This window comes from Hylobates moloch, unplaced genomic scaffold (genome assembly GCF_009828535.3).
Source record: "Hylobates moloch isolate HMO894 unplaced genomic scaffold, HMol_V3 SCAFFOLD_5, whole genome shotgun sequence".
In the NCBI taxonomy this organism is placed as follows: domain Eukaryota; kingdom Metazoa; phylum Chordata; class Mammalia; order Primates; family Hylobatidae; genus Hylobates; species Hylobates moloch.
The window spans coordinates 148,213,927-148,239,575 of NW_026652280.1; the positions used below are offsets into that span (position 1 = coordinate 148,213,927).

The 25,649-nt window shown below is 39.1% G+C and overlaps 1 protein-coding gene across 4 annotated transcripts in view; it reads right to left on the bottom strand.

Moving 5' to 3' along the window:
- The window catches only part of MIGA1 (mitoguardin 1), a 97,494-nt gene that overhangs the window by 37,245 nt on the left and 34,600 nt on the right, over positions 1-25,649 (bottom strand). The gene's annotated exons all lie outside the window — the stretch shown is intronic.

Below are 25,649 nucleotides of genomic sequence, written 5' to 3' on the forward strand. Positions count from 1 at the left end.
CTCTTGTTTCCATATGGCTTTTGCTATTTTCAGAGTAGAATACAGACATTTATCTAGTGTCACTTTACCTTTCAGACATTACCCATGAGATGTTAAAAGTCTGTTTTAGGCCAGGCGCGGTGGCTCACGCTTGTAATCCCAGCACTTTGGGAGGCCAAGGCAGGCGGATCACGAGGTCAGGAGATCGAGACCACGGTGAAACCCCGTCTCTACTAAAAATACAAAAAAATTAGCCGGGCGTGGTGGCAGGCGCCTATAGTCCCAGCTACTCGGAGAGGCTGAGGCAGGAGAATGGCGTAAACCCGGGAGGTGGAGCTTGCAGTGAGCCGAGATTGTGCCACTGCACTCCAGCCTGGGCAACAGAGCAAGACTCTGTCTCAAAAAAAAAAAAAAAAAAAAGTCTGTTTTACTTTAGTCAACAGTAACCAGCTATTCAATGTCATCCAGATCAGTTACCATACTTTTATTTTTTAAAAAATCTAACAAAGAAAAATGGCTCACTTCCAGAGGAACTGGATTTACTCATTAAATCCAAGTCCATAAACCATAGACTATACCTCTTATTTCAGTAATTGTTATGATTCCTGGAATGGCAGCTAAATGATTACAAAGAGAAATAACACATCTGTTTTTTAGATATGACAATAAAAAGTATAAAGAAAGAATCTTAGGCAATATCCCAAACTAACTGCTTTCATGCATCCAATTAAATTTTAAAATACTCTTTCTTAAAAGTATCATCAACTCTTGGCCAGGCACAGTGGTTCACGCCTGTAATTCCAGCACTTTGGGAGGCTGAAGCAGGCAAATCTCTTAAGCCCAGAAGTTCAAAGCCAGCCTGGGCAATATGGCAAAACCCTGTCTTTACAAAAAATTAGCTGGTGCAGTGGCACACACCTGTAGTCTCAGCTACTTAGGAGGCTAAGTGGGAGGATCACTTGAGCCTGGGAGGCAGAGGCTGTAGTGAGCCAAGATTGCAACAACTATTCCAGCCTGGGTGACGGAGCAAGGGTCTGTCTCAAAACAAAACAAAACAAATAAAAAGTTTTATCAACTCGACTGTGGTACTGAAAGACAGCGACAGCATGGAAAACTGAAAACCAAAGGCAGCTGGGTGCAATGGCTCATGTCTGTAATCTCAACACTTTGGGAGGCTGAGGCGGGAGGATCACTTGAGCCCCAGGAGTTCGAGATCAGACTGGGCAAGAGACTCCAGCTCTATAAAAAATTTAAAAAGTTAGCAGGGTGTGGTGGTGCACACCTAGAGTTCCAGCTTCTCGGGAGGCTGATGCGGGAGAATCGCTTGAGCCCATAAGTTCAAGGCTGCAGTGAGCCATGATCGTGCCACTACACTGCAGCCTGGGTGACAGAATGACACTGTCTCTAAAAAAAAAGAAAAAAATCAAAGGCTTCATCTTAGTCAATATTTTCAGAAACTTCTGAATTTTTCTCAGCCAAAAAAAAAAAAATCCTAAAACCACAGTGAAATATCATTACACACCTACCAGAATCACTAAAATTGGGGAAAAATGGTTATTTTTTTTTTTTTTGGTTGAGGATGTACGGTCAGTGGAAACTCTCACACACCACTGGTGGAAACAACTGGCAGAACCACTTTGAAAAGTTTGGCATTACCTATGAAAGTTCAAGATGGCTTTCTCTATGACCTAGCAATTCTACCCTTGGGTGTGTTTTACAGAAATGCATGCTTATATGCATAAGAGTGTTCACAATAATACTGTTTATAATAGCCCCAAACTGGAAAAAAACCCAAATGTCCAAATATAGAATAAACAAACTGTAGTATATTCATACAATGAAATACTACACAACAATGAAAATAAATGAATTGCTGCTACCTGCAGTAACATGGATCAATCTAACAATATGCTCAGTGAAGAATTATATGCAGAATTCATTCATAATGAAAAACTATTATTAAATTCACTCACGCAAAATTCAAAAACAGACAAAACTAAACACACTTAGTGATAAAATTATTTTTAAAAGCTAGAAGGTGACCGGGCGCAGTGGCTGATGCCTGTAATCCCAGCACTTTGGGAGGCCAAGGTGGGTGGATCACCTGAGGTCAGGAATTCGAGAGCAGCCTGGCCAACGTGGCGAAACCATGCCTCTACAAAAAATACAAAAATTAGCCAGGTGTGGTGACAGGCACCTGTAATCCCAGCTACTCAGGAGTCTGAGGTGCGAGAATTGCTTGAACCCAGGAGGTGGAGGCTGCAGTGAGCTGAGATTGCACCACTGTACTCCAGCCTGGGTGACAGAGTGAGTCTCTGTCTCTAAATAAAAAAAATAAATAAATAAGCTAGAAGGTAATTAGCCTGAGCATCAGGAAAGCTGCACTCCAGCCTGGGTGACAGAGTGAGACTCTGTCTCTAAATAAATAAATAAATAAATAATAAATAAATAAATAAGCTAGAAGGTAATTAGCCTGAGCATCAGGACAGTTGCTCATTCTGCAGGTGACTGGAAGGGATTACAAGAAGACCCATCTGGAAAGCTGGCAATGTTTTACATTTTGCTGTACATGATAGTTACATAAGAATGTGTGATATATCATTGTACTTTTTTGTTTTGTGCACTTTCCTCTAAGGATTTAAATAGAAGGAAAGAAAAGAAAGCAATATCAACTATGTATCTTGGTCCCAAATAGCTGAGAGCAGAAAAGGCTCAATCAGAGCTTCAAAGGCAGGAGGAAGGAGGGTAAGACAATGAATGCTTTCTGTATTTCAGTGTTGCCAATGATGCTGTAAATTATTACCAGACACGAATTTTATAACCTGATTGAGAAAGCATCTATAATGATGCTAGATTCAAAAGTCAAAAGACTTGATGAGTGTTAAATATAACAGCAAATTGAAAATAATTTATTTGTACCCTGTAGTGAATACCAACAATAGTAATAGTGTATAATGCCAAGTATATACCTCTCATAACCTTTTTTCTCTAGCTCTGCAACCTTACTTGGCTATTTAGTGATTGGTTTAGAATTTTAAGTGGGAATGTTTAAGTGGGGATAACCAAATACTTTCAAGAAGGAGAAGACATGGAAACTAAGGAATGTCTGCTATTTAATCATAACAATAGAAAAGTGATGCAATTAATCAAAATAAACATTTAGTTTTCATTTATTTTTCACTCAATACTTGCCAGATACCAAGTTACATGCTTTACATATATTATCTTATTTTTAATTCCCACAATAACCCTTTGATGAGGTAGATTCTATTAGTTTTCTCATTTTATGTATCAGGAATCTAAGGCACAGAGAGGCTAAGTAGCTGCTACATACTTACACTCTTAAGAAAGAGAATGGTAGTATTCAAACTCAGGTCATCTGATACCAGATGCTATGCTATAAAACTATGGAGCCCTGGTGTCCAATACAGTAGCTCCTAGTTACATGTGTCTGTTAAACACATGAAATGAGAAGTGCAGTAAGTGTAAAATACATAATAGATTCTGAAGACTTAGCACCAAAAAAGAGAAAACATCTTATTAAAATATACTGGGTTTAAGAAAATATATTATTAAAATTAATTTTATCTGTTTCTTTTGAGCCTTTAATGTGGCTATTAGAAATTTTAAAATTACATTTGTGGCTCACATTATATTTCTATTGGACATTGCTGTTACAGCATTTGTTGTTCATATTTTAACTACAGTGCAAAGAGCTTACAAGTTCTTTAGAAGACTCAGATTCAGCTTATATTTTTTGAGTCACTATTATGTGTCCAAGTATTCTAAGTGCTTTCACAGACTATTTTACTTGACATATGTAATCATTAGAGAAGAACAGCCTAATTATGTATATTGAGTTTTTGTAACTTGGGAAAAAAAGCCATTTTCTAATCAAATGGCTCCTCTATTGGTTTTCAAAGCTTTCCATTATCTCTGATTACCCTACCTATCCAATGTTCTTTTCCATTAATTACTTAAAAAAAAAAGAAAAAAACTTTCTGCTTTACCTGAGGGTATGTTGACCATATCCCCACTTGTCATACAGTAATGTAATGGGTAAAAGCGTGGTTTCTGGATTCAGCCAGCCAGCATCTGGATCCTGATCCTAAGATTTGCTACTTACCACCTAGGTAAACTGAAGATAGCAATATTAATTTCCTAGAGTTGTTGCAAAAGTTAAATGAGATTTGTGGAGGCGCAGTACTTGGTCCATCGTGAGCATAAAATAATTTTTGCTATTACTATCATTACCAAATGCACTCTTTATTCAAGCTTCTGGTTCCTCCTGTTTCTACTCTACATATATCCTACTCTCCTTCTGCTCCCTTGCCCCATGCTACTCACAAGCACATTTTTTTTTAATACTCAGTTCAAGTATTATCCCCTGTAAACATCCTTCAAAATTCATCCAATTTTTTGCTCCTATGTAAGGCAGTATAGCAAAAGTGTTAAAACCATGGGTTCTGGAGCTTGAATTCCAATACTGATTCTGTTACTTATTAGCTGTGTAACCTTGAGCAAGTTTCTTATCTTCTCTGTTCCTCAATATTCCCATTTGTAACATAACTTGAGTGGAGGGACTTTACTTTCTTTCCTTTCCCTTTTTGTTTTTCCTGGTGGTTCGTACAGTTCTCCGGAGATTACTGAACACATAACGAACACTTACATATTTGTTCATGTAAACTAAAATTTATTATTATAAATGGACCGTCCCCAGGACATGAAAATCTCTAGAGAGCCTATCATACAGTTACTCTGGGTCATTTTGCTTATGACTTTAACTTGTTTTCAGAACTCTGTTAAATTTCTTATGTTTCTTTTTTTTTTTTTCTTTTTTTTTGAAACAGAGTCTCACTCTGTTGCCCAGGCTGGAGTGCAGCGGAACAATCTTGGTTCACTGCAACCTCCACCTCCCAGGTTGAAGCGATTCTTGTGCCTATGCCTCCCAAGTAGCTGGAATTAGAGGTGTGCACCACCACGCCTGGCTAATTTCTGTATTTTTAGTAGAGATAGGGTTTCACCATGTTGACCAGGCTGGTCTCAATCTCCTGACCTCAAGTGATCCACCTGGCTTGACCTCCCAAAGTGCTGGGATTACAGCTGTGAGCCACCGCACCTGGCTTATTTCTTATGTTTCTAATAGCCAGCCCTAAATTAACTGAACTTATACTACTATCTTGTAAACCCGAAATATGCAGCTTACACTCCTTAATGAATGATAATGAACATTAGATGTTCATTTTTGAAAGCTTTCCCCAAACTGGTTGACTGTACATTAAATTTAAAATACTCTGTAAATTACCACACTGGCTCTCAGTGAAGTAGCTCTTTTTTATTTTGGTAACATTTTAAAATAAGTAAATCTAAAATTAAAAAAAAATTTAAACTGTCTCAATCATCCAGAACTTTTAAAACATTCACTGTACACAGATATAAACGATAATATTCTTTGGAAGTACATTAAAACCATACTGTTTACTCTTAACTCAATTGTCACATATTCTAGGCCAAAAATCTGACTGGATTCAAGCCTTACCCTTCTTTCACAATCTCATAATTCACATATTACTTGAGTTTTTTTCCAAAGCAGGATTTGCTTTAAAAGTTTTAAAGAAAACTAGAAGTCCTGGAACTTGGAATTTCAGGCCTGGATCTATTTCCTTAGACCAATCCAAGTGGGTTTTCTACATTTCACTTTTGCCATCCCTAGGCACGTTCTATTTTCTGTCACTTAGAAAACACTGGGTCTATTTTAACCTCAGCAGATTCTAGTAGAGATTCCAAAGATGCCACTCTTCTTTTAAAACCCAGGCTGTCCACTGTAGATTTTATAACAGGAGCAACAAGAGGAAGCCTGCCAATTGTCTCAATGTCATCTGACTTCTATGTCAACAGCTTTTCTCCAAGTGATATTCAGCAGTTAAAATATGACTTGGAACCTTGTCCTTTCTATGCTTTGATTAACCATGGAAAAGCTTCTGCTGTTGACAAGATGAGCTATTTTCCAAAGAGAGTCTGTTATAATTTGTTTAAATAATCAAGTCTAGGAAACCACTGCTGCTCTTTGTTTATTCTGTATGACTATCTGCCCATACACACTGTGGATAATTTTTATTTTCTGATTTGTTTTAAAATGCTACAGTATAATTTGAGAGAAAGAACAAAGTTGAATATAAAAATCAGAAACAACATAATTTCAGAAAGTGAAAAACTAAGAGAGTTATGATATTTTCTTGATTTTTAATCTCAATGTGCCTCAATATTGAAAAGAGAAACAATAAAATCCACTGAAACAAAAGAAAAGAGAACTTGGGGCAGGTGCAGTGGCTCATGCCTGCAATTCTTGTGCTTTGGGAGGCTGAGGCGGGAGGACCACTTGACCCCAAGAGTTCAAGACCAGCCCAAGCAACATACCAAAATCCCGTCTCTACATAAAATAAAAACATTAGCCGGGCGTGGTTGTGTGCACAATGTAGTCCAGCTATTCAGGAGACTGAGGCAGGAGGATCACTTGAGCCTAGGAGTTTGAGGCTGCAGTGAGTTAGGATCACGCCACTGCGCTCCAGCCTGGGCAACAGAGTGAGACCCTGTTCCTCTAAAAAAGAAAAAAAAAGTTATATATGATGAGGTGGTGGGAATAATAAAAAAAAGAAAAAAAGAGAACTTGTCAAAGTTCTTGATTTGTGATGACGTATAAAGTTTCACCCATGTGAAATAATATATGTACAAAACAGCCTGATATTACCCAAAAGAAGATTTCCACAACAGTTGTCTCTGGCATTCCCTATTTATCAAAATTTTTATATACTATGATTGACCAGCACAACAACTGTGATTCCTAACTGGGAAGTACAGCTGCCAATGCAAAGTGAGTAACAGAAGGAAAGGGAATGGGAACCATTCAAACACTTTAGAAGAGTAACAGCATTTTCTACACCCTCCCCTCTTTTGTTTAAAGAAGAAAGAAGTGACTAGATTAACCCAAACTGGAGCAAGAAGTCATTAAGATTAGGTCTGCAGTTACAGAGACTTGAGCAGGGCCACGAGGTACAACTGGTCATTCTGTATGTTACACAAAGGTCCCCTGCCACAGGAATAAGTCGGGGCAGAAATCCAGCCCAAATACTAGACCTGCATCTTCCTGAAGGAAAGTGAACCCTCTTCTTGGCACAAAGGTCCCCTCCCAAGGGGCTTACATGGATGGCCCTTTGTCTAAATCACATAAAGGCCTTATATGGGCAGTGATGGTCCTGGACATAGAAATCCAAGCTGTTAAGACATAACTTCAATACAAAACAGGTAAAGGCAAGCACCAGAAATTTCTCATGTTTCTGGGATCCCAACAATTTTCATTATATTGCTTTCTTCTCTGAACCTACTTTAACTTTATAATACCAGTTAAATTTCATTTTGTGTTATTACTAAATCCTTTAAAAATAAGATTATGAGCCTTAACACATGGGAGGAAATTACTAAGCCAAATTTCTCATATGTTGTACAATGTGTACTCTGTATATTTAGATGTCTGAGTATACAACTTAAGCTGGCAATTCATATCATTCCCTAAAAATAAACCCTCAGGGAGTTTATCCTCCAACCACAATGATTCTGCAGGAATGGGAGAGGACAAGGTCTTAGAGCTTCAACTTGGGTCTGACATTTGATGTAAGATGCTAGGCTGAGGTATTTCCTCTTGTTGCCAAGTTCATTCAGTATTTCTAAATGTTCTATCTGGCTGCTTACCAAAAAAGAAGAATAACATCTCTCTAGCGGTCAAGAGGTTCTACTTGACAGCTTTTCCTGTGCTCTGCCAGAGAATTTGTGCAGTCAGTACTAAGCTGGCAAAATCTCTAATTTTCCTTTAAAGGATGTCTCACTGACTCAATAAAATCTTATAAAGGAGCAGCAACGAAAATGGATAAAATATTTAAACTGTGCCAGCCACACTTCCAGACGTCTTCAAACTCATAAATTTGAATATGACTTCTTATAATCCTCAATGGCTCCCTTTTGTCTAAAGGTACAAAGCAAGGACCTTCATAATTTATGTCCTGCCCAGCTTTCTAGGTTCATCTCCTACCACTCCCCACCTATATTGTGTTCCCAAAACATATCAAAGAACTTGTAGTTCCTTAAACAGGCTCCACTCTGCACCTTGATCCATGTTCTTCCCTCTGCTAGGAATGCTCTTTTCTCAATTGTCTCCCTAGCAGACCATCTTTCTTTAAGTGTCACTCCTTCTGTGAAACGTTCCCATGAGCCCCACTCCATGAATAATCACATGCTTTTCTTTGGTGTTCCCATAGCACTTTATAAACATGTTATTATGTACTTACTCCACTGTCTGTGTATTTTTTAATGCCTGTTTCCAAAACTAGACTCTGCATTGCCTAAAGGCAGAGATGAAATCTTCATCTTTATTTCTCCAGTGTCTTATACCTAGTATATGTTTGACATGTACTAGGAAATTAAATGTTTGCTAAATAAATATTCCAGACCCAAGATTCTATGAGCTCATTCTGTAAAAACATAGATGAGGAAGATGCCTAAACACATATCTGAAATATGTGAAGCAGTGCTTTCAATAAAGCCACAAAAATTCCTGGTTGAAGATCTAAATCTGTTCCTACACATCAGTATAAAAGAATCTCAAAGTCCCTATTTCAGCCACAAAAATAACATTTATCATACAGGCTTCAGAGTTGCCTGCTAATACTACTACTGCACATATATACTACTCTTCACAGGAAGTGTAACTACACAAAATATGAAGCCCAATTAATTTTAGAAGGAAATGAAATTAGAGATTAATAAGTTGGAACTTTATTCATTTAAACCACACCAACTATATAATGTTCCCAAGAAACTGTGGACAAGATACATCTGTTGTTAATCGGGTTTACTTTTTTGGTGTTTTGTTTTGAGACAAGGTCCTGCAGCCTCAACTTCCTGGGCTTAAGCAATCCTCCCACTTCACACCCAGTTTCCTTCTAAACTGGCATTAAATCCAGCAATTTATTCCTGCCCAAATAGCCTAACCAAAGTAGGTAAAGAATAATGTTAATTCCTGAATCTACTGTTATAAAAATAAACTTCCAAAGCATGTAATCACACATTCTTCATGATATGACAGTAACAGAAGTCTCCTAAAGTATAAGTTATTCCTGGTGTTAGAGATTGGTAGGATCCCACATTTTGGTGGAAGATGAGAATTTCCTCATGAGAGACTGGTAGAATCTCTGAGTTGTTGTGGCCAACTAAAGCCTAATTTTTACCAAAATCATTCAGATAATACAAATTTCTGTTTATTATAAAATATATAAATATATATTTTTATTGTGTGATATTTGAAATGTATAAAAATTATTTACATAACATAGACATGTTTCTGGACTCAAAATAATAAAACAAACATTTTTGCATTTGCCACCCATTTATAGCCACTTTTCAAAGCTTACAAAATTACTTGTTTATTAAGGAAAGATAACACCATCACACAGAAATACACTGTACATATCTTCTTACGTGAAACTCGAGTTCCCAAATAAATTTCATAGATATTCAGATATTGAAGCAAAAAACAGCTGCAGATAACTAAAGAATTAACCCATATGTCCCAAACAAGATCTGTTTACTTTCAAGTTCTTATCTTAGGCTCTTAAACCGGCTGAGGGCACTTCAATTGTGAGGTATGGGAAGAAATGGAAGTGGAGAGCAAAAGTTAAAGAAGGATCTTCTACTTTGTGGATGGAGGTTAGGCTCTGAGTCTAATTGCTCGGTATTGAAGAATATACTAACTTATATTGCTTTTTAACTGCTCCATAAGTGTAAGTGTTAGTTACCCCATCAGACTACAAGCAACCTGAAAATAGGCACATTAGCCCTTATTTCATCTGAATTTCATCACATGCTTCAGAGTTGTGTTTAAGTATTTGTTTGCTGTATAAGGTATACAGCAAATAAATAAATACTTAAAAACTGATTTTTAACCTATATCTGCTTTAAAGTCTCCATGTGTATCTCTGCCATTAATGCTCCTTTACCTTAATGAGAGGCTATAGCCACAGGGAAATACAGTCTTTGATTCTGTATAGTGGGCCAGCTGACTTATGGTCCTCTTTCTGACACAGCTCTCTTCAGACATAAAAAGATTATAACACTCTACCCAAAGCAGTGAGATAGGGCGGGGGGTGGGGGGGAGGGGGGTGGGGAAGAGGGATGAAAGAATACGTGGTGAAAAGATGAAATAAAAATAAATGTGTTATCATTCCCAGATAATATGTGGTCTAAATAAAAACTCCAAAAGAACCTGTGTCAAATTACTGGTATTACAACTAATAAGAGTTCACAAGAGTTGTTAATATTCAAATGCAAAAACCTACATTTAAGATCCCAGCAATGACAAATTAGAAAATGTAAATTTAAAAAAGATAACCACTTATGATGACAATGAAACTATAAGGGACTTAGGAAAAAAGACATATAAGACATTTATGAAGAAGATTACAAAACATTATGAAAGATATAAATGAAGACCTAAGTAAAGAACCATACCATGTTCACAGATATAAAGGTTACTATTATGAAAATGTAAATTTGCCTATAGCTAACCTATAAATACAATATAATAATCAAAATCCCAAGAGGGTTTTTCATGAAACTTGACAAGCTGTCCTAACCTTCACATGGGAAAGCAAAGGGCTAAGAATAGTCATGACAAGTTTCAAAAAGCCCCAAAGTGAATGGACTCACCCTGCCAAGTGTCAAGATTTATTATAAAGCTATATAAAGCTACAGTAAATTAAGACCCTGTGAAACCAACGCAGGAAACAGACTAACAGAACAAAATAGAGAGCCCAGAAAAGACACACAGAAAGAACCTGACATATGACAAAGGGGGGGGGGGGGGCTTTGCAAATCAGACACAAAAGAATATATTATTCAAAGAGAGGTGCTGAGGCAATTACCTATCCAAACATTAAAAACAAAACAATAAAATACATTTAAAAAAACTTCTATGGCCGGGCACAGTGGGTCACACCTGTAATCTCAGCACTTTGGGAGGCCGAGATGGGAGGATCACTTGAGATCAGGAGTTTAAGACCAGCCTAGCCAACATGGTGAAACCCCGTCTCTACTAAAAATACAAAAAAATTAGCTGGGCATGGTGGCAGGTGCCTGTACTCCCAGCTACTAGGAAGGCTGAGGCATGAGAATCACTTGAACCTAGGAGGTGAAGGTTGCAGTGAGCTGAGATCCCCCCATGGCACTCCCGCCTAGGTGACAGAACGAGACTCTGTCTCAAAACAAACAAACAAAACTTCTAGAAGATTTTTTAAGGGACAGGGTCTCACTATGTTACCAAGGCTGGAGTGCAGTGGTGCCATCCTAGCTCACTACAGCTTCAAATTCCCAGGCTCAAAAGATCCTCCTACCTCAGCCTCCCAAGTAGCTAAGACCACAGGCATATACACACATGCCACCACACCCAGCTAATTACTTTTATAAAATTAATTATTCTACTTTTTTTTTGTAGAGACAGGGTCTCATTACGTTGCCCAGGCTGGTCTCAAACTCTTAGCCTCAAGCAATCCTCCCACCTTGGCCTCCCAAAGTGCTGGGATTACATGCATGAGCCACCATACCTGACAAACTTCTAGAAGAATAAAGACCTAAATATGAAAAACAAAGCTTTAACACTTTCCAAGGAAAATACAAAAGAATTATCTTTATTCCTCTAAACAATACATAGAAAGCACAAACCATATAGGAAAGAATGAAAAATGTGATGACATTAAAATTAAATATCTGGGACCAGGTGCAATGGCTCATGCCCGTAATCCCAGCACTTTGGGAGGCTGAGGCAGGAGGACCACTTGAGCCCAGGAGTTCGAGCCCAGCCTGTGAAATATAGGAAGACTCCCATGTCTACAAAAAAAATTAGCTGGGTGGGGTGGCACATGCCTGTAGTCCCAGCTACTTGGAAGGCTGAGGTGGGAGGATCCCTTGAGCCCAGTAGTTCAAGGCTATAGTGAGCTATGGTCACGCCACTGCACTCCAGCCTGGGTGACAGAGTGAGACCCTGTCTCAAATTTTTAAAAAGAAAAAACAAAAAGAGAAACAGACTTACTGGCAGTAGTACTTTATATATTTGAGGCTTAAAATAAAATACACATGAACCATACATTATATTTTCCTCATGTACTTAAAAAATTAGTTTTAAATTTCTACTTCACTAAAAATAAAGTTTTGTATTTAATAAGCTGAAATTATAACATTAATTTACTTAAATTTACTGAAAAAACCTTAACGTTACCCATCTTGTCTATCCATCCAAATATCTATCATTTAGATATGACCTGCAGGGCCTCGTAAGCAGAAATGCACATGAGAATCACCTGCTGAACTAGGAAATACAAACCCAAATCTTCATGTCCCAACCCCAAAGTTTCAATTTCAGTAGGTCTAGAGCAAAACCTATGAAGGTGATTCTGATAAACATCATAGAAGACCCACAGACCTACTACTATCTATACTACATTCAAACCAGTTTCAGACACTGAATAGAATTAAGTATGTCTTCTGCCCACAAGGAGCTTAAGGTTTAGCATAACAGACTGGATATGTACACAAATAATTATAATGTATTGTCAAGAGTAATCAATGTCACAAAGGAAACCATTAAACCTCCCCACCCACCTTTATTTATTTATTTATTTATTTACTTATTTATTTATTTATAAGACAGAGTCTCGCTCTGTTGCCCAGGCTGGAGTGCAGTGGCCAATCTTGGTTCACTGCAGCCTCCTCCTCCTGGGTTCAAGCTATACTCCTACCTCAGCCTCCCAAGTAGCTGGGACCACAGGTGTGCATCACCACACCCAGCTAATTTTTGTATCCCACCTTCATATTTCATATAGGACTTCCACTCCAATCTCCAAGAAGCAGCTATTCTGGTTTTACATTTTAAGTTGCTCCCTTCACCTCTTCATTTACTCCTCCCCATGGGAAAAGTAACTTGGCTAATGCTGAGAACCTGCATGCAATTAACCAGGTAGAGGAAAATAAGATAAAATTAATGTTCACTAGTTCTTGGTGTGTACTAGCTCACTCTCCTTCTCAGACTTTCTAGAGAAAGGTCAGGGTCTGCAAACCCATCATCACTTTTGCTCTGGATCTTACTCCTTCTGATCTGGACAAAGTGTTGGCAGAAATTGTAAGGCAGGCAGGGAATCTCTAAGCAGCTGGCTGGGTAAGTATGTTGTTAATTTGCTCTGTATTATCTTCTCCAGATAATTTTATTTTATTTATTTTTTGAGACAGGGTCTCACTCTGTCACCCAAGCTGGAGTGCAGTGGTGTGATCATAGCTCACTGCAGCCTTGATCTCCAAGACTCAAGCAACCCTCCCCACTCAGCCTCCCAAGTAGCTGGGACTACAGGTGTGAGCCAACACACCTAGCTTCCAGAGAATTTTTTTGAGGGGAAAGGAAGAAGTTGTAAAAGCCTTAAGACATTGTCCAATCTGGCTATTAAGAAAAAAAGTTTAGGTCGGGCGTGGTACTCAGGAGGCTGAGACAGGAGAATCACTTGAACCCAGGAGGCAGTGAGCTGAGATCATGCCACTGCACTCCAGCTGGGCCACAGAGCAAAACTCTATCTCAAAAAAAAAAAAAAAAAAAAAAAAAAGGCTCTTTTTGGCCAGGTGCAGTGGCTCACGCCTGTAATCCCAGCACTTTGGGAGGCCCAGGCGAGTAGATCACCCGAGGTCAGGAGTTTGAGACCAGCCTGGCCAACACAATGAAATCCCATTTCAGCTAAAAATACAAAAAATTAGCTGGGCGTGGTGGCGGGCGCTTGTAATCCCAGCTACTCGGGAGGCTGAGGCAGGAGAATCAATTGAACCCAGGAGGCAGAGGTTGCAGTGAGCCAAGAATGTGCCACTGCACTCCAGCCTGGGCAAAAGAACAAGATTTCCATCTCAAAAAAAAAAAGGTTCTTTTTGTGTTCTCAATTTATTCAGACTCCAGACCTGGCATGGTGGCTCATGCCTGTAATCCCAGCACTTCGGGATGCCAAGGAAGAAGGATTGCCTGAGCCCAGGAGTTCGAGACCAGCCTGGCAACATAGTGAGATCCTGTCTCTACAAAAGATTTAAAAATTCGCTAGGCATGGTAGTTCACGCCTGTAGTCCCAGGTGCTCAGGAAGCTGAAATGGGAGAATCACTTGGACCCAGGAAGTTGAGGCTGTGGTGAGCCATGATCGCACCATTGAATTCTAGCCCAAGCAACAGAGCAAGACCCTGTCTCAAATAATAATAATAATTAATAATAATAGGATATGCCAGCAAGAGGCAGTATATCACTATCATTTTTTATTTTCCTCCTATGCATGACAAGGTCAGAGATGAGGAAAAATCAGTAATCTTAGCTACATCTGGAATAATTATTTTTTCAAATCCTTCAGACAATTTCTAACCCGGAAAAAGGTAGATTTATAAAGAGCATCTTTTTTTACTTTACCAAAAAATAACTTTAAACATGGCTTACCTTGTTTCATTAAATATAAATTTATATTACTATGAGAAAAATCAAATTAATTCCCAGAACAAAATGAATGCTGTCTGCAGAACTGACTAACAATATCATTGTAAAACAACTTATGAACATGTGACATCCTCCTATCTATAAGTATGAAATTTTTAAACCAGCTTAGAACAGGCCTCTTTAAACTCCTAGACTATAATTATAATAATGAATAGATAATTCATTATTAGCATGTGCCTATGCTAAATATGTTATGTTATCTCACTTAATCCTCACAGTTCTATGAAGCTGATCCTAATATAGCCCTACACATTACAGATGAAAAAGCTGAGTCCAAGCAAAGTCAAGGCTTGCTTAATGTCTCAGCTAGCAAGAGGGGTACAGCCAGGATTTGAACTCATGCTTGTTTGACTGCAAAGCCCATATTCTTTTTTTTTTTTTTTTTTTATACTTTAGGTTTTAGGGTACATGTGCACAATGTGCAGGTTTGTTACATATGTATCCATGTGCCACGTTGATTTCCTGCACCCATTAACTCGTCATTTACCATTAGGTATATCTCCTAATGCTGTCCCTCCCCCCTCCCCCCACCCCACCCCACAACAGTCCCCGGAGTGTGATGTTCCCCTTCCTGTGTCCATGTGTTCTCATTGTTCAATTCCCACCTATGAGTGAGAACATGCAGTGTTTGGTTTTTTGTCCTTGCGATAGTTTACTGAGAATGATGTTTTCCAGTTTCATCCATGTCCCTACAAAGGACACGAACTCATCATTTTTTATGAAAGCCCATATTCTTAACTACTAAGTTATACTATGTATAATTGAAATCATATTGGAGGTTTTCGTTAAGCCTTCAAAAGTTACAAAAATATAGTTTATCAATTATAATTTAACAATCTCTGAAAATAGAAGCTACAAATAAACATAAACAAACATAACACTTCCAGATGCTTTTAGCTAGAAGAACTTGCACAATAATGGAAATTTACAATAATGTTATTTCATGTCTTCTCTGCATAACTTCCATGTTCTTTCTCATTCTGAGTTACAGTAGCAGGTGCATACAAAGCCCGCCAGCAAGTGTTGACTTATATTTAACTCCCAGTGCTACAAGTAGCAACACAGAATGGCATCTGAGTCACGGGCATCCAACATGTAGATAAACCGTGCTGCCCTCTAGTGATTTCAACATCTCACATTCAACACTAAACGTTCTTATAAGTGAATAAGGAAAACATGTTTTCATTTTCAGAGAACTCACTCAAATCTTCATTTCATTTGTTTGTGATTGCACAACTCCTATATTCCTATAAGAGAAACAGAACAGGGCCAGGCATGGTGGCTCATGCTGTAATCCCAGCACTTTGGGAGGCTGAGGCGGGCAGATCACTTGAGGCCAGAAGTTCGAGACCAGGCTGCCAACATGGTGAAACCCCGCCTCAACTAAAAATACAGAAATTAGTCGGGTGTGGTGGTGCACGACTGTAGTCCCCAGTGTACCTGTAGTCTCAGCTACTTGGGAGGCTGAGGCAAGAGAATCACTTAAACCCTGGAGGCAGAGGTTGCAGTGAGCCAAGATCATGCCACTGCACTCCAGCCTGGGCATCAGAGCAAGGCCCTATCTCAAAAAAAAAAAAAAAAAAAGAGGAATAGAACAAATAACTATTGTTTAAGCCTGTATTAAACTCTTGGTGCATTAGCACTTAGAAATGCATGCAATAATGATTCATTAATTCAGGATGGTTAAGGAAATGCAGCATGGAACATGGCAAACAATAAATTATAGAATATGGAGTGGGTTATATTTTATGGGAGGGAGGAATTCATTCCTTAAAACATAATTCAAACCCTGCCTAATGCAAAGCTATTTTCTTATAATAGGAAACATTGTAAAGATGGCTTGAAATACAACTACTGTGCTATATTTCTTTTTGCAGGCATACTTTTAAACCACAATAATTATAATAAAATCTGTGTTTATGCTTTTAAAACACAAAATATTACTAGTAAACCATTTTGTATCAGTATCACCTCCTTCCCAAATATTAAAAATATTTCCTATTTTATTTTAATTATTTTTAGAGACTGAGTCTGTTTCTCAGGCTGAAGTACAATGGCCCAGTCGTAACTCACTGCAGCCTAGAATGCCTAGGCTCAAGGGATGCTCCTGCCTCAGCCTCCTGACTAGCTAGAACTACATGCACACACCACCATTCCTGGCTTAAATTTTTTTATAGAGATGGGGATCTCGCTATGTTGTCCAGACTGGTCTTGAACTCCTGGTCTCAAGCAACCCTCCTGCCTCAGCCTCCCAAGTGCTGGGATTACAGGCAGGCATGAGCTACCACACCCAGTCTGTTTTCTGTTTTAACACAGATGACAGCGCAGCTTAGGAATGCATTTGAATGTTTGCAATTTTAGAGCCAGGTTGTCAGAAGTTTTTCATTTTAAAAATAAAAAGTACTCCTACTTTAATACTGCTCTTTTATTTTCTCAGCATTAGTTCTAATATTTCCAGCATGCTTGCTGCTAAATTAACAGAAATGTCAGCAGATCTTCTTTTCAGTATTTATCATATTTAATGGCTTCTTGGATGGCAATGTTACAGAATAGAAAACAGATTTAAAATTTAACCAAAGTAAAAACAACAACACAACCAAATCACCTGCAGAAGTTCCCATGCATACAAACAACAGTATGGTTTATAGGCTATTCACAAAGGATAGTTAATATTTCTGGTTACCAGCTGAGGTGTCACGACCTATGTGGCAACAGAGAAACAGAGTCTAGAATTCAACAGGCCCACCAGCTTTGAAACTAAGTGATTCTTTAAAGAACTTTTTAAAAATTTTGCCCAGCCTAGACAACAAAGTGAGACCCCGTCTCTACAAACGAATTAAAAAATCAGCCAGGCACAGTGGCATGCACCTGCAGTCCTAGCTACTCAGGAGGCTGAGGCAGGGGGATTGCTTGAGCCCAAGAGTTTGAGCCTGCAGTGACCTATGACCGTGGCAATGCATTGAAGCCTAGGAGACAAAGCAAGACCCTGTCTCTAAAAACCAAAAAACCCAAAACGAAAATTTGGGATTTGCATTCAATTTAACATGGAATGCTATTCTGCACTATTTCAAATTCATGAAAATCTACTTACTTAAGCTTAGCTTAACACCATCCATAGTGTATTTTTAACTCCTTTATTGAAGTATAATTTACATACCAGAAAATTCTCCCCCTTTAAGTGTGCAATGTGTTTTAGTTTTAAATGTATAGGGCTGTGCAACGGTTACCATACCCAGTGTTAGAAGCATACTATATGTTTTTCAAAATCTATGTTATTAACTTCATTTACCAAAAGTAACCCCAAATAATTCACAATACTGATAACTCAGAAGTTTTTTGGATCTGCTATTTAAAAAAAAAAGAAAAAGAAAAGGAGAATAGACATTTATTTTCAATAAATTCATTGTTATCTACAAAGAAAAATGCTGAAAGAATCATGCTGGGCCAGGTGTGGTGGCTCACGCCTGTAATTCCAGCACTTTGGGAGGCCGAGGCGGGAGGATCACGAGGTCAGGAGTTCGAGACCAGCCTGGTCAATGTGGTGAAACGCCGTCTCTATACAAATACAAAAATTAGCCTGGCGTGGTGGCACGCGCCTGTAACACCAGCTACTCGGGAGGTTGAGGCAGGAGAATTGATTGAACCCAAGAGGTGGAGGTGGCAGTGAGCCAAGACTGCGCCACTGTACTCCAGCCTGGGCGACAGATCAAGACTCTGTCTCGGAAAAAAGAAACAAACAAACATGTGAAAGGATTTAAACAGTCCCCCTATAATCTCATCCATAATGTTAACTTGGCAAACTACTCTTCTATAAATAGTACAAATGTATAATAAGTAGAGTCCTTATTTAAATTTTGAATTCCAAATTAGTAAAATAAATTTTGCTAAGGCTCTTCTAAAGTAAATAAAATCTGACACACGAGCCTTCCAATACTAAAATGATTTGCAAGTGAGTATAAAACCAGCTATGAACATTTGATGGCAAATCCCTAGCTGCAAAAAACTCAGCCTCAGCAATATTTCCAAATAATGTCAATTAATATCAGCCTCTTTTTCAAAAAAATTCTATATTTTCCTAAATTCCCAGTTAACATTTTGTTATGATATACAAAAAAGTATCCCATGATCTCTGTCACTCTTTTTTTCTCTAGAGACATGATCTCACTCTGTCACCCAGGCTAGAGTGCATAGGCACCAACATAGCTCACTATAGCCTCAAACTTCCAAGCTCAAGTAAAGCTCCTGCCTCAGCCTCCTGAGGAACTAGACTACAGGTGTGAGTTACTGCGCCCGGCCCCATGGTCTCTTTATAATCAAGATGAAAAATGTAAAAACAGAATAAGCTGAATTCATAGCTGGTTGAACAAAGTGTTTTTTTTTAACAGCTTTATGAGATATCACTGACATACAAAACTGTATATATTTAAGGTGTATGATTGTTTTGTTATATGTATATAATGTGAAATGACCACCATAATCAAGCTAATTAATGTATCTACCACCTCTACAGAGTGATTGTGTGTGTATGTGTGTGTGTGGTGTGTAAGGTAAGATTTAAGATCTAGCCTTTTAGCAAACTTCAAATATGCAACACAGTATTATTAACTACTGTCACCATGCTATACATTAGATCTCCAGAATTTATTGATCTTGAATAACTGAAGCTTACAAAGTATCTTAATAATTATTTGTGACCTAAGGAAATTTGACAGTGTCATGCCTCAGGTCTCTGACTCTGACACTATCCATTTTAACAATTTTTATTAATGATGTCAATGGCAGCACTGATTACCAACTATACAAAACTAACCAAATTAGAGAATGATACAAAGTTGAGAAGAATAATTAATACATTAGATGTCAAATCAAAATCTAAAACTATTTGGCCAGGCGCAGTGGCTCACAACTGTAATCCCTGCACTTTGGGGGGCGGAGGCGGGCGGATCACCTGAGGTGGGAGCTCAAGAGCAACCTGACCAACATGGAGAAACCCTGTATCTACTAAAAATACAAAATTAGCCAGGCATGGTGGTGCATGCCTGTAATCCCAACTACTCAGGAGGCTGAGGCAGGAAAACCGCTTGAACCCAGGAGGCAGAGGTTGCGGTGAGCTGAGATGAGATCGTACCATTGTTCTCCAGCCTGCGCAACAAGAGCGAAATTCCGTCTCAAAAAAAAAAAAAAAAAAATCTAAAACTATTTAACAATTCAGAATGATGACTCAGAACTAACAATTTAGTAAGAATAATAAATACAGTATCTATACCCTTGGTCCAAAAGAACAACTGCACAGGAATAAATGAGGGAAGATGTAGCTTAATGGTAAGAAACTAATAATAACAAAGAACTTAGAAATTTTAGTTAACCGTAACTTCAACAAAAGCCAATGTAAACCTTAGACTCTATTATTATAATGTCCAGAATTTATTATCTTTTTTTTTTTTTTTTAAGATGGAGTCTCGCTCTGTCACCCAGTCTGGAGTGCAACTGCGCAATCTTGGCTCCCTGCAACCTCCACCTCCCAGCTTCAAGTGATTCTCCTGCCTCAGCCTCCCAAGTAGCTGGGATTACAGGTACCCACCATCACACCCAGCTAATTTTTGTATTTTTAGTAGAGACGAGGTTTCGTCAGGTTGGCCAGGCTGGTCTCGAACTCCTGACCTCAGGTGAGCCACTTGCCTCAGCCTCCCAAAGTGCTGGGATTACAGGCATGAGCCACCATGTCTGGCCTAATGTCCAGAATTTATAGTTCAATAGGGTAGGCAAATTACCTTCTAGTTCAAGAAGGTACTTCTCCTTCTTCCCAAAGGCCCATTGAAAAGGACAGAAGAAATTTTTTTTAATGGAGTAAAGTCTAGCATCACTGGAAAATATGAATAGGATATCAGTGGACCAGAAATTTTAAAGAACGTCTTGAAATTGGCAAATACAGGACAGAAAGGTAGAACAAGAACAACAACAACAACAAAAATGACAGCCTAAGATTCTAGAGGTAAAATGATGGTCTTCCCGAGTGTCCTAGAGAAGTTCCAAATTCCTAGCCAATAAATATTGTTACCCTGCTCCTAGAACTTTCATTTAATCTTCAAAATCAGTCTATAAAATTGGTACTCTATATGTTAATTTTTCAGAAGAGGAAGCCAAGGCTTAGACAGGTTTTATAATCACACAGATAAATGGAAATGTCAGGAGTTGAACCCAGTTAGTCTGCATTCGCAGTCCATACTTTTAGTTATTATACAGATGTAGGATAAACTGTCAGAGTAACTCATTAGCACTACACTAAGTTCAGGGTCACAGTTAGGCCCTCTATCTCACATAGCTTGAGTCTTTTGTTCTTGGATTAAACCTTGACAATTTCTTTCTACAAAATGCGTGAAATCTGCCTAGAAAGCCTGAGAAAGGAAGAAGGACACATGAGTTAACTACAGATCCCCACATGAGCATAGAGGAAGAAAAATTAAAAAAAAAAAAAAAAGATCTACACAAAAGCATAGCACCACTAGAAATAAAAGTCTCCTTACTTTGTCAACTGTGGAATTTCCAGGCTGCCTGCTCTAAGCTGACCTTTCCTACAGGGAATTTTGGGTATAGGCATACTCTGCCCACAAAAAGTTCACAGTTAATCCTCCCATTCAAAGAAGACGTCTGTCCTATAAGTGGTAAGACAATACAGCATGGTGATTAAGAGAATGGACTCTGAGACTGGGCACAGTGACTCATACCTGTAATCCAAGCAGTATGGAAGGCTGAGTTGGGTGGATCATTTGAGCCAAGGAGTTTGAGACCAGCCTGAGCAACATGGTAAAACCTCACCTCTACCCAAAATAAAAATTAGCCAGGTATGGTGGCAAGTGCCTATAGTCCCAGCTACTTGGGAGGCTAAGGTGAGAGGATCGCTTGAGCCCAGGAGGCGGAGGTTGTAGTGAGTCAAGATCGAGCCACTGCACTCCAGCCTGGGCAACACAGCCAGACCCTCTCTCTCAAAAAAAATAAAGAATGGGCCAGGCGCAGTGGTTCATGCCTGTAATCCCAGCACTTTGGGCGGCCAAGGTGGGTGGATCACCTGAGGTCAGGAGTTCATGACCAGCCTGGCCAACATGGTGAAACTCCATCTCTACTAAAAATACAAAAACTAGCTGGGCATGGTGGCACGTGCCTGTAATACCAGCTACTCAGGAGGCTGAGGCAGGAGAATTGCTTGAACCCAGGAGGTGGAGGCTGCAGTGAGCCAAGATCACGTCACTGCACTCCAGCTTGGGTGACAAGAGTGAAAAGGAAAAAGGGAAAAGGGAAGAGAAAAGGAAAGGAAGGACTCTAAAGCTAGCTTGACTGGGTCCAAATCCGGGTTCCTCCACTTAATAGCTGTGTAACCCTGGAGAAGTTACTAATGCCTCTGTACCTCGCTACCTCACTTTCCCCATCTGAAAAATAGGGATGATAGGTATATTTATATCCTAAAAGTTGTTGTAGGGATTGAGATAATTTTCTTTCTTTTTTTTTTTTTTTGAGACAGAGTTTTGCTCTTATCGCCCAGACTGGAGTGCAGTGACACCATCTCAGCTCACTGCAACCTCCGTCTCCTGGGTTCAAGCGATTCTCTTCCCTCAGCCTCCCGAGTAGCTGGGATTACAGGCACCCACCACCATGCCCAGCTAATTTTTGTATTTTTACAAGAGACAGGGTTTCACCATGTTGGCCAGGCTGGTCTCGAACTCCTGACCTCAGGTGATCCACTTGCCTTGGCCTCCCAAAGTGCTGGGATTACAGGTGTGAGCCACCATGTCCTGCTGAGATAATTTTCATTCAGAATATAACAGTACCTGACCCAGAGAAGACACAAGGATGTACATTAAGTGCTTAACAAAGGGCCCACCTAGTACACGGTAACAAACGATAGTGGCTACTAGTTATTAGTAGCTACTATTAACTAGCTTCCCCTAGCTATTACACACAGGGGGAAAGATGAAATTAGATGACGGCTAAGAAGTCTTTCCTGGCTCAACATGGTGGCTCACGACGGCAAACCCAGCATTTTGGGAGACCGATGTGGGAGGACTGCTTGAGCCCAAGAGTTCAAGACCAGCCTGTATAGTTTGAGACCAGCCTTGTATAGCCAGACCTCATCTCTAGGGAAAACTTTTTTAAAAAATTAGCAGGGCGTTGGCTGGGCATGGTGGCTCACGTCTGTAATCCCAGCACTTTGGTAGGCCGAGGCGGGTGGATCACCTGAGGTCGGGAGTTCAAGACCAGCCTCACCAACATGGAGAATCCCCATTTCTACTAAAAATACAAAATTAGCCAGGCATGGTGGTGCATGCCTATAATCCCAGCTACTCAGGAGGCTGAGGCAGGAGAATCGCTTGAACCCAGGAGGCAGAGGTTGTGGTGAGCCAAGATCATGCCATTGCTCTCCAGCCTGGGCAACGAGAGTAACACACTGTCTCAAAAAAAAAAAAAAAAAAAAATTAGCAGGGCGTGGTGGCACACACCTGTAGTCCTAGCTACTCAGGAGGGTGGGGTGAGGATGGCTTGAGTCCGGGAGGCAGAAGTTGTAGTGAACTGAGATCACACCACTGCACTCCGGCCTGGGTGACAGAGTAAGACTGTTGCAAAAAAAAAAAAAAAAAAAAAAAATCCAATCTTGAAATCCTACCAGATTCTTAAGGGAAAAAAAATGAAATTCATCAAATTAGACAAAGCAGATTCCAAAACAATGAAGTATTCACTGACATCAGATCGATACTTGGCTTAAATTCGCCCCGAGCCTCTGAAGGCATTTGTTAGACTATCTTAATTTATGACTATTAACTTTAAATTGCCTCTCAATAATATAAGTTAAATGTATACAATGATTTTAGATTTAAAGAATGAGGAGAATTAACTGACTTCTAGGCAATTTTGATCAATGTCAAGTAACAGTTCCAACAGAGCTGCTCCCAGAGTCTTAGCCATACATTCAGCTCTTTTGATCCAAAAGTTCAAAAATGCAAACTTGCAATATCCAAACAATTCCCCAAAATAAAATATAACAGCTTCACGTTAAATGGAATCTCCAGGGCAACAGGAGGCCAATGAACTGGAAGGCTACAGGGAAAAGCCCATCAGTCTAGCAGGCAGTGACAGCACAGGTTAAAACATGAGTGGGGTCAGGAACTTATTCCAAACCTAAGCTAACTAAATTCATGGACTGATTGTGGGTCCCACCCTATCTATTTAGAGCTCCAGATTAACAATAGTTGCTTCAGAAACAACTTGAAGATCCCAGAAACTAAGCCACATGCCCAGAGGTCTTCTTGTCTAAAAGCAACAAGAATCTAAAGCAGACCTCTGAGACTGTACCCAAGGAATCTTTTTAACCTGAAGAAATAAGAGACGGACCCAGCCAACCTCTACAGAAGGATATAGAAAAAATGTGCCCAGGCATGCCAAACAGAACCAAATCTGCGATGCATATTACAAGACTAAAAGAACAAGAACTACACATCCACAAGATCCTTATAATGAGGCTAAAAGAAACTGCCAAAGATTAGACAGTGTAGACAAAGCCTCCATTCCTAGAGTAAAACATTAAAAGTCTCAGGATCCTCTTCCTCTTTCCTCCTCATAATTTTTTCCTACTTACTCTTCTCTGTGGCATTCCTTGCCACTTCACCATTTTTCTAACTTTTCTAGTTGTTCCATTCTCTTTCTACATTTGAGGTTTTAAAAAATTTCTTTTCTCCGTTCTTTCTCCTACTTACTATCATAAATGAAGTTCTAATTAAAGTTACAAAAGAAACTGTAGAAAAAATTAATATAAAGCTTTGAGAAATTGTATTTGTTGATACGAATACTGCCTACTTTTTTTCTAGACTGTAATCTCCTAGGTATGTCAAAACATTATGCCTATGCTAATAGCAGAGAAGCTATTAAAAAATACTCAAGTCTAATAAATAATGTTGGGTGACAATAATAGTACGACAAAGCAGAGACCAAAGAGATTTCATATAACCTTATGACATATACACAGTAATTCATAATTCTAATACAAACAAAATATTTTACCTAAACTCAAAATGCATAGATATAAATATCTCAAAGTTCAGTTGCTTTCAGTACTAATGTGGAAAAAGTTAAAACTCCTTAGCTTTTATTTTAATTGGAAAATAATAATCCTCTCCATACTAAAAAAGACTTAAATTATTTTTGACCAAAAAACCATATAATTTTCTCTTCTTTCTTTCTTTGGGGGCATTTATAGAAGTTGAAGAAGCAACTTTAATCATTCCTTTCTTCCAAGACTTCATTCAAGAACCTCACCTTGGCCAGGCACAGTGGTCCATGCCTGTAATCCCAGCACTTTGGGAGGCTGAGGTGGGAGGATCACTTGAGGTCAAGAGGTGGAGATCAGCCTGGCCAACATGGTGAAACCCCACCTCTACTAAAAATACAAAAATTAGCTGGGTATGGTGGCACATGCCTGTAATCCCAGCTACTCAGGAAGCTGAGGCAAGAGAATTGCATGAACTTGGGAGGCGGAGGTTAAGTTGAGCCGAGATCATGCCACTGCACCCCAGCCTGGGTGACAGAGTGACTGAGACTCTGTATCAAAAAGAAAAAAAGAAAAAAAAAAGAACCTCGCCTTGTCTCCGCAAAAAAATATTTTTTTAATTAGCAAGGCATGGTGGCATGTGCCTATAGTCCCAGCTACTTGGGAGGCTGAGGCAGGTGGATCACTTGAGTCCAATAGGTCAAGGCTGCAGTGAGCTGTGATCGTGTCACTGCACTCCCACCTGGGCAACAGAGATCCTGTCTCAAAAAAATAAAAAACTTTTAAAAAAGTATCTTTAAAACTCTTTTCTCTTTAAAGTAGGAAACAAAGGTAATGACCCATAATGATGTATGTATTGACTATTTACATCAACAGCTATCCTGCAATTAAAGTGGGCCCCAACATATATAATTCTTTAAAGTATCTTAAGTAATATTATATGCATATTTCTGAGTGCTGAGTCTGTCCCATTTGTATATTTTTGTTTATTCTTTTCTCCCTCCAACACTCTTAACTAGATTTTTTTC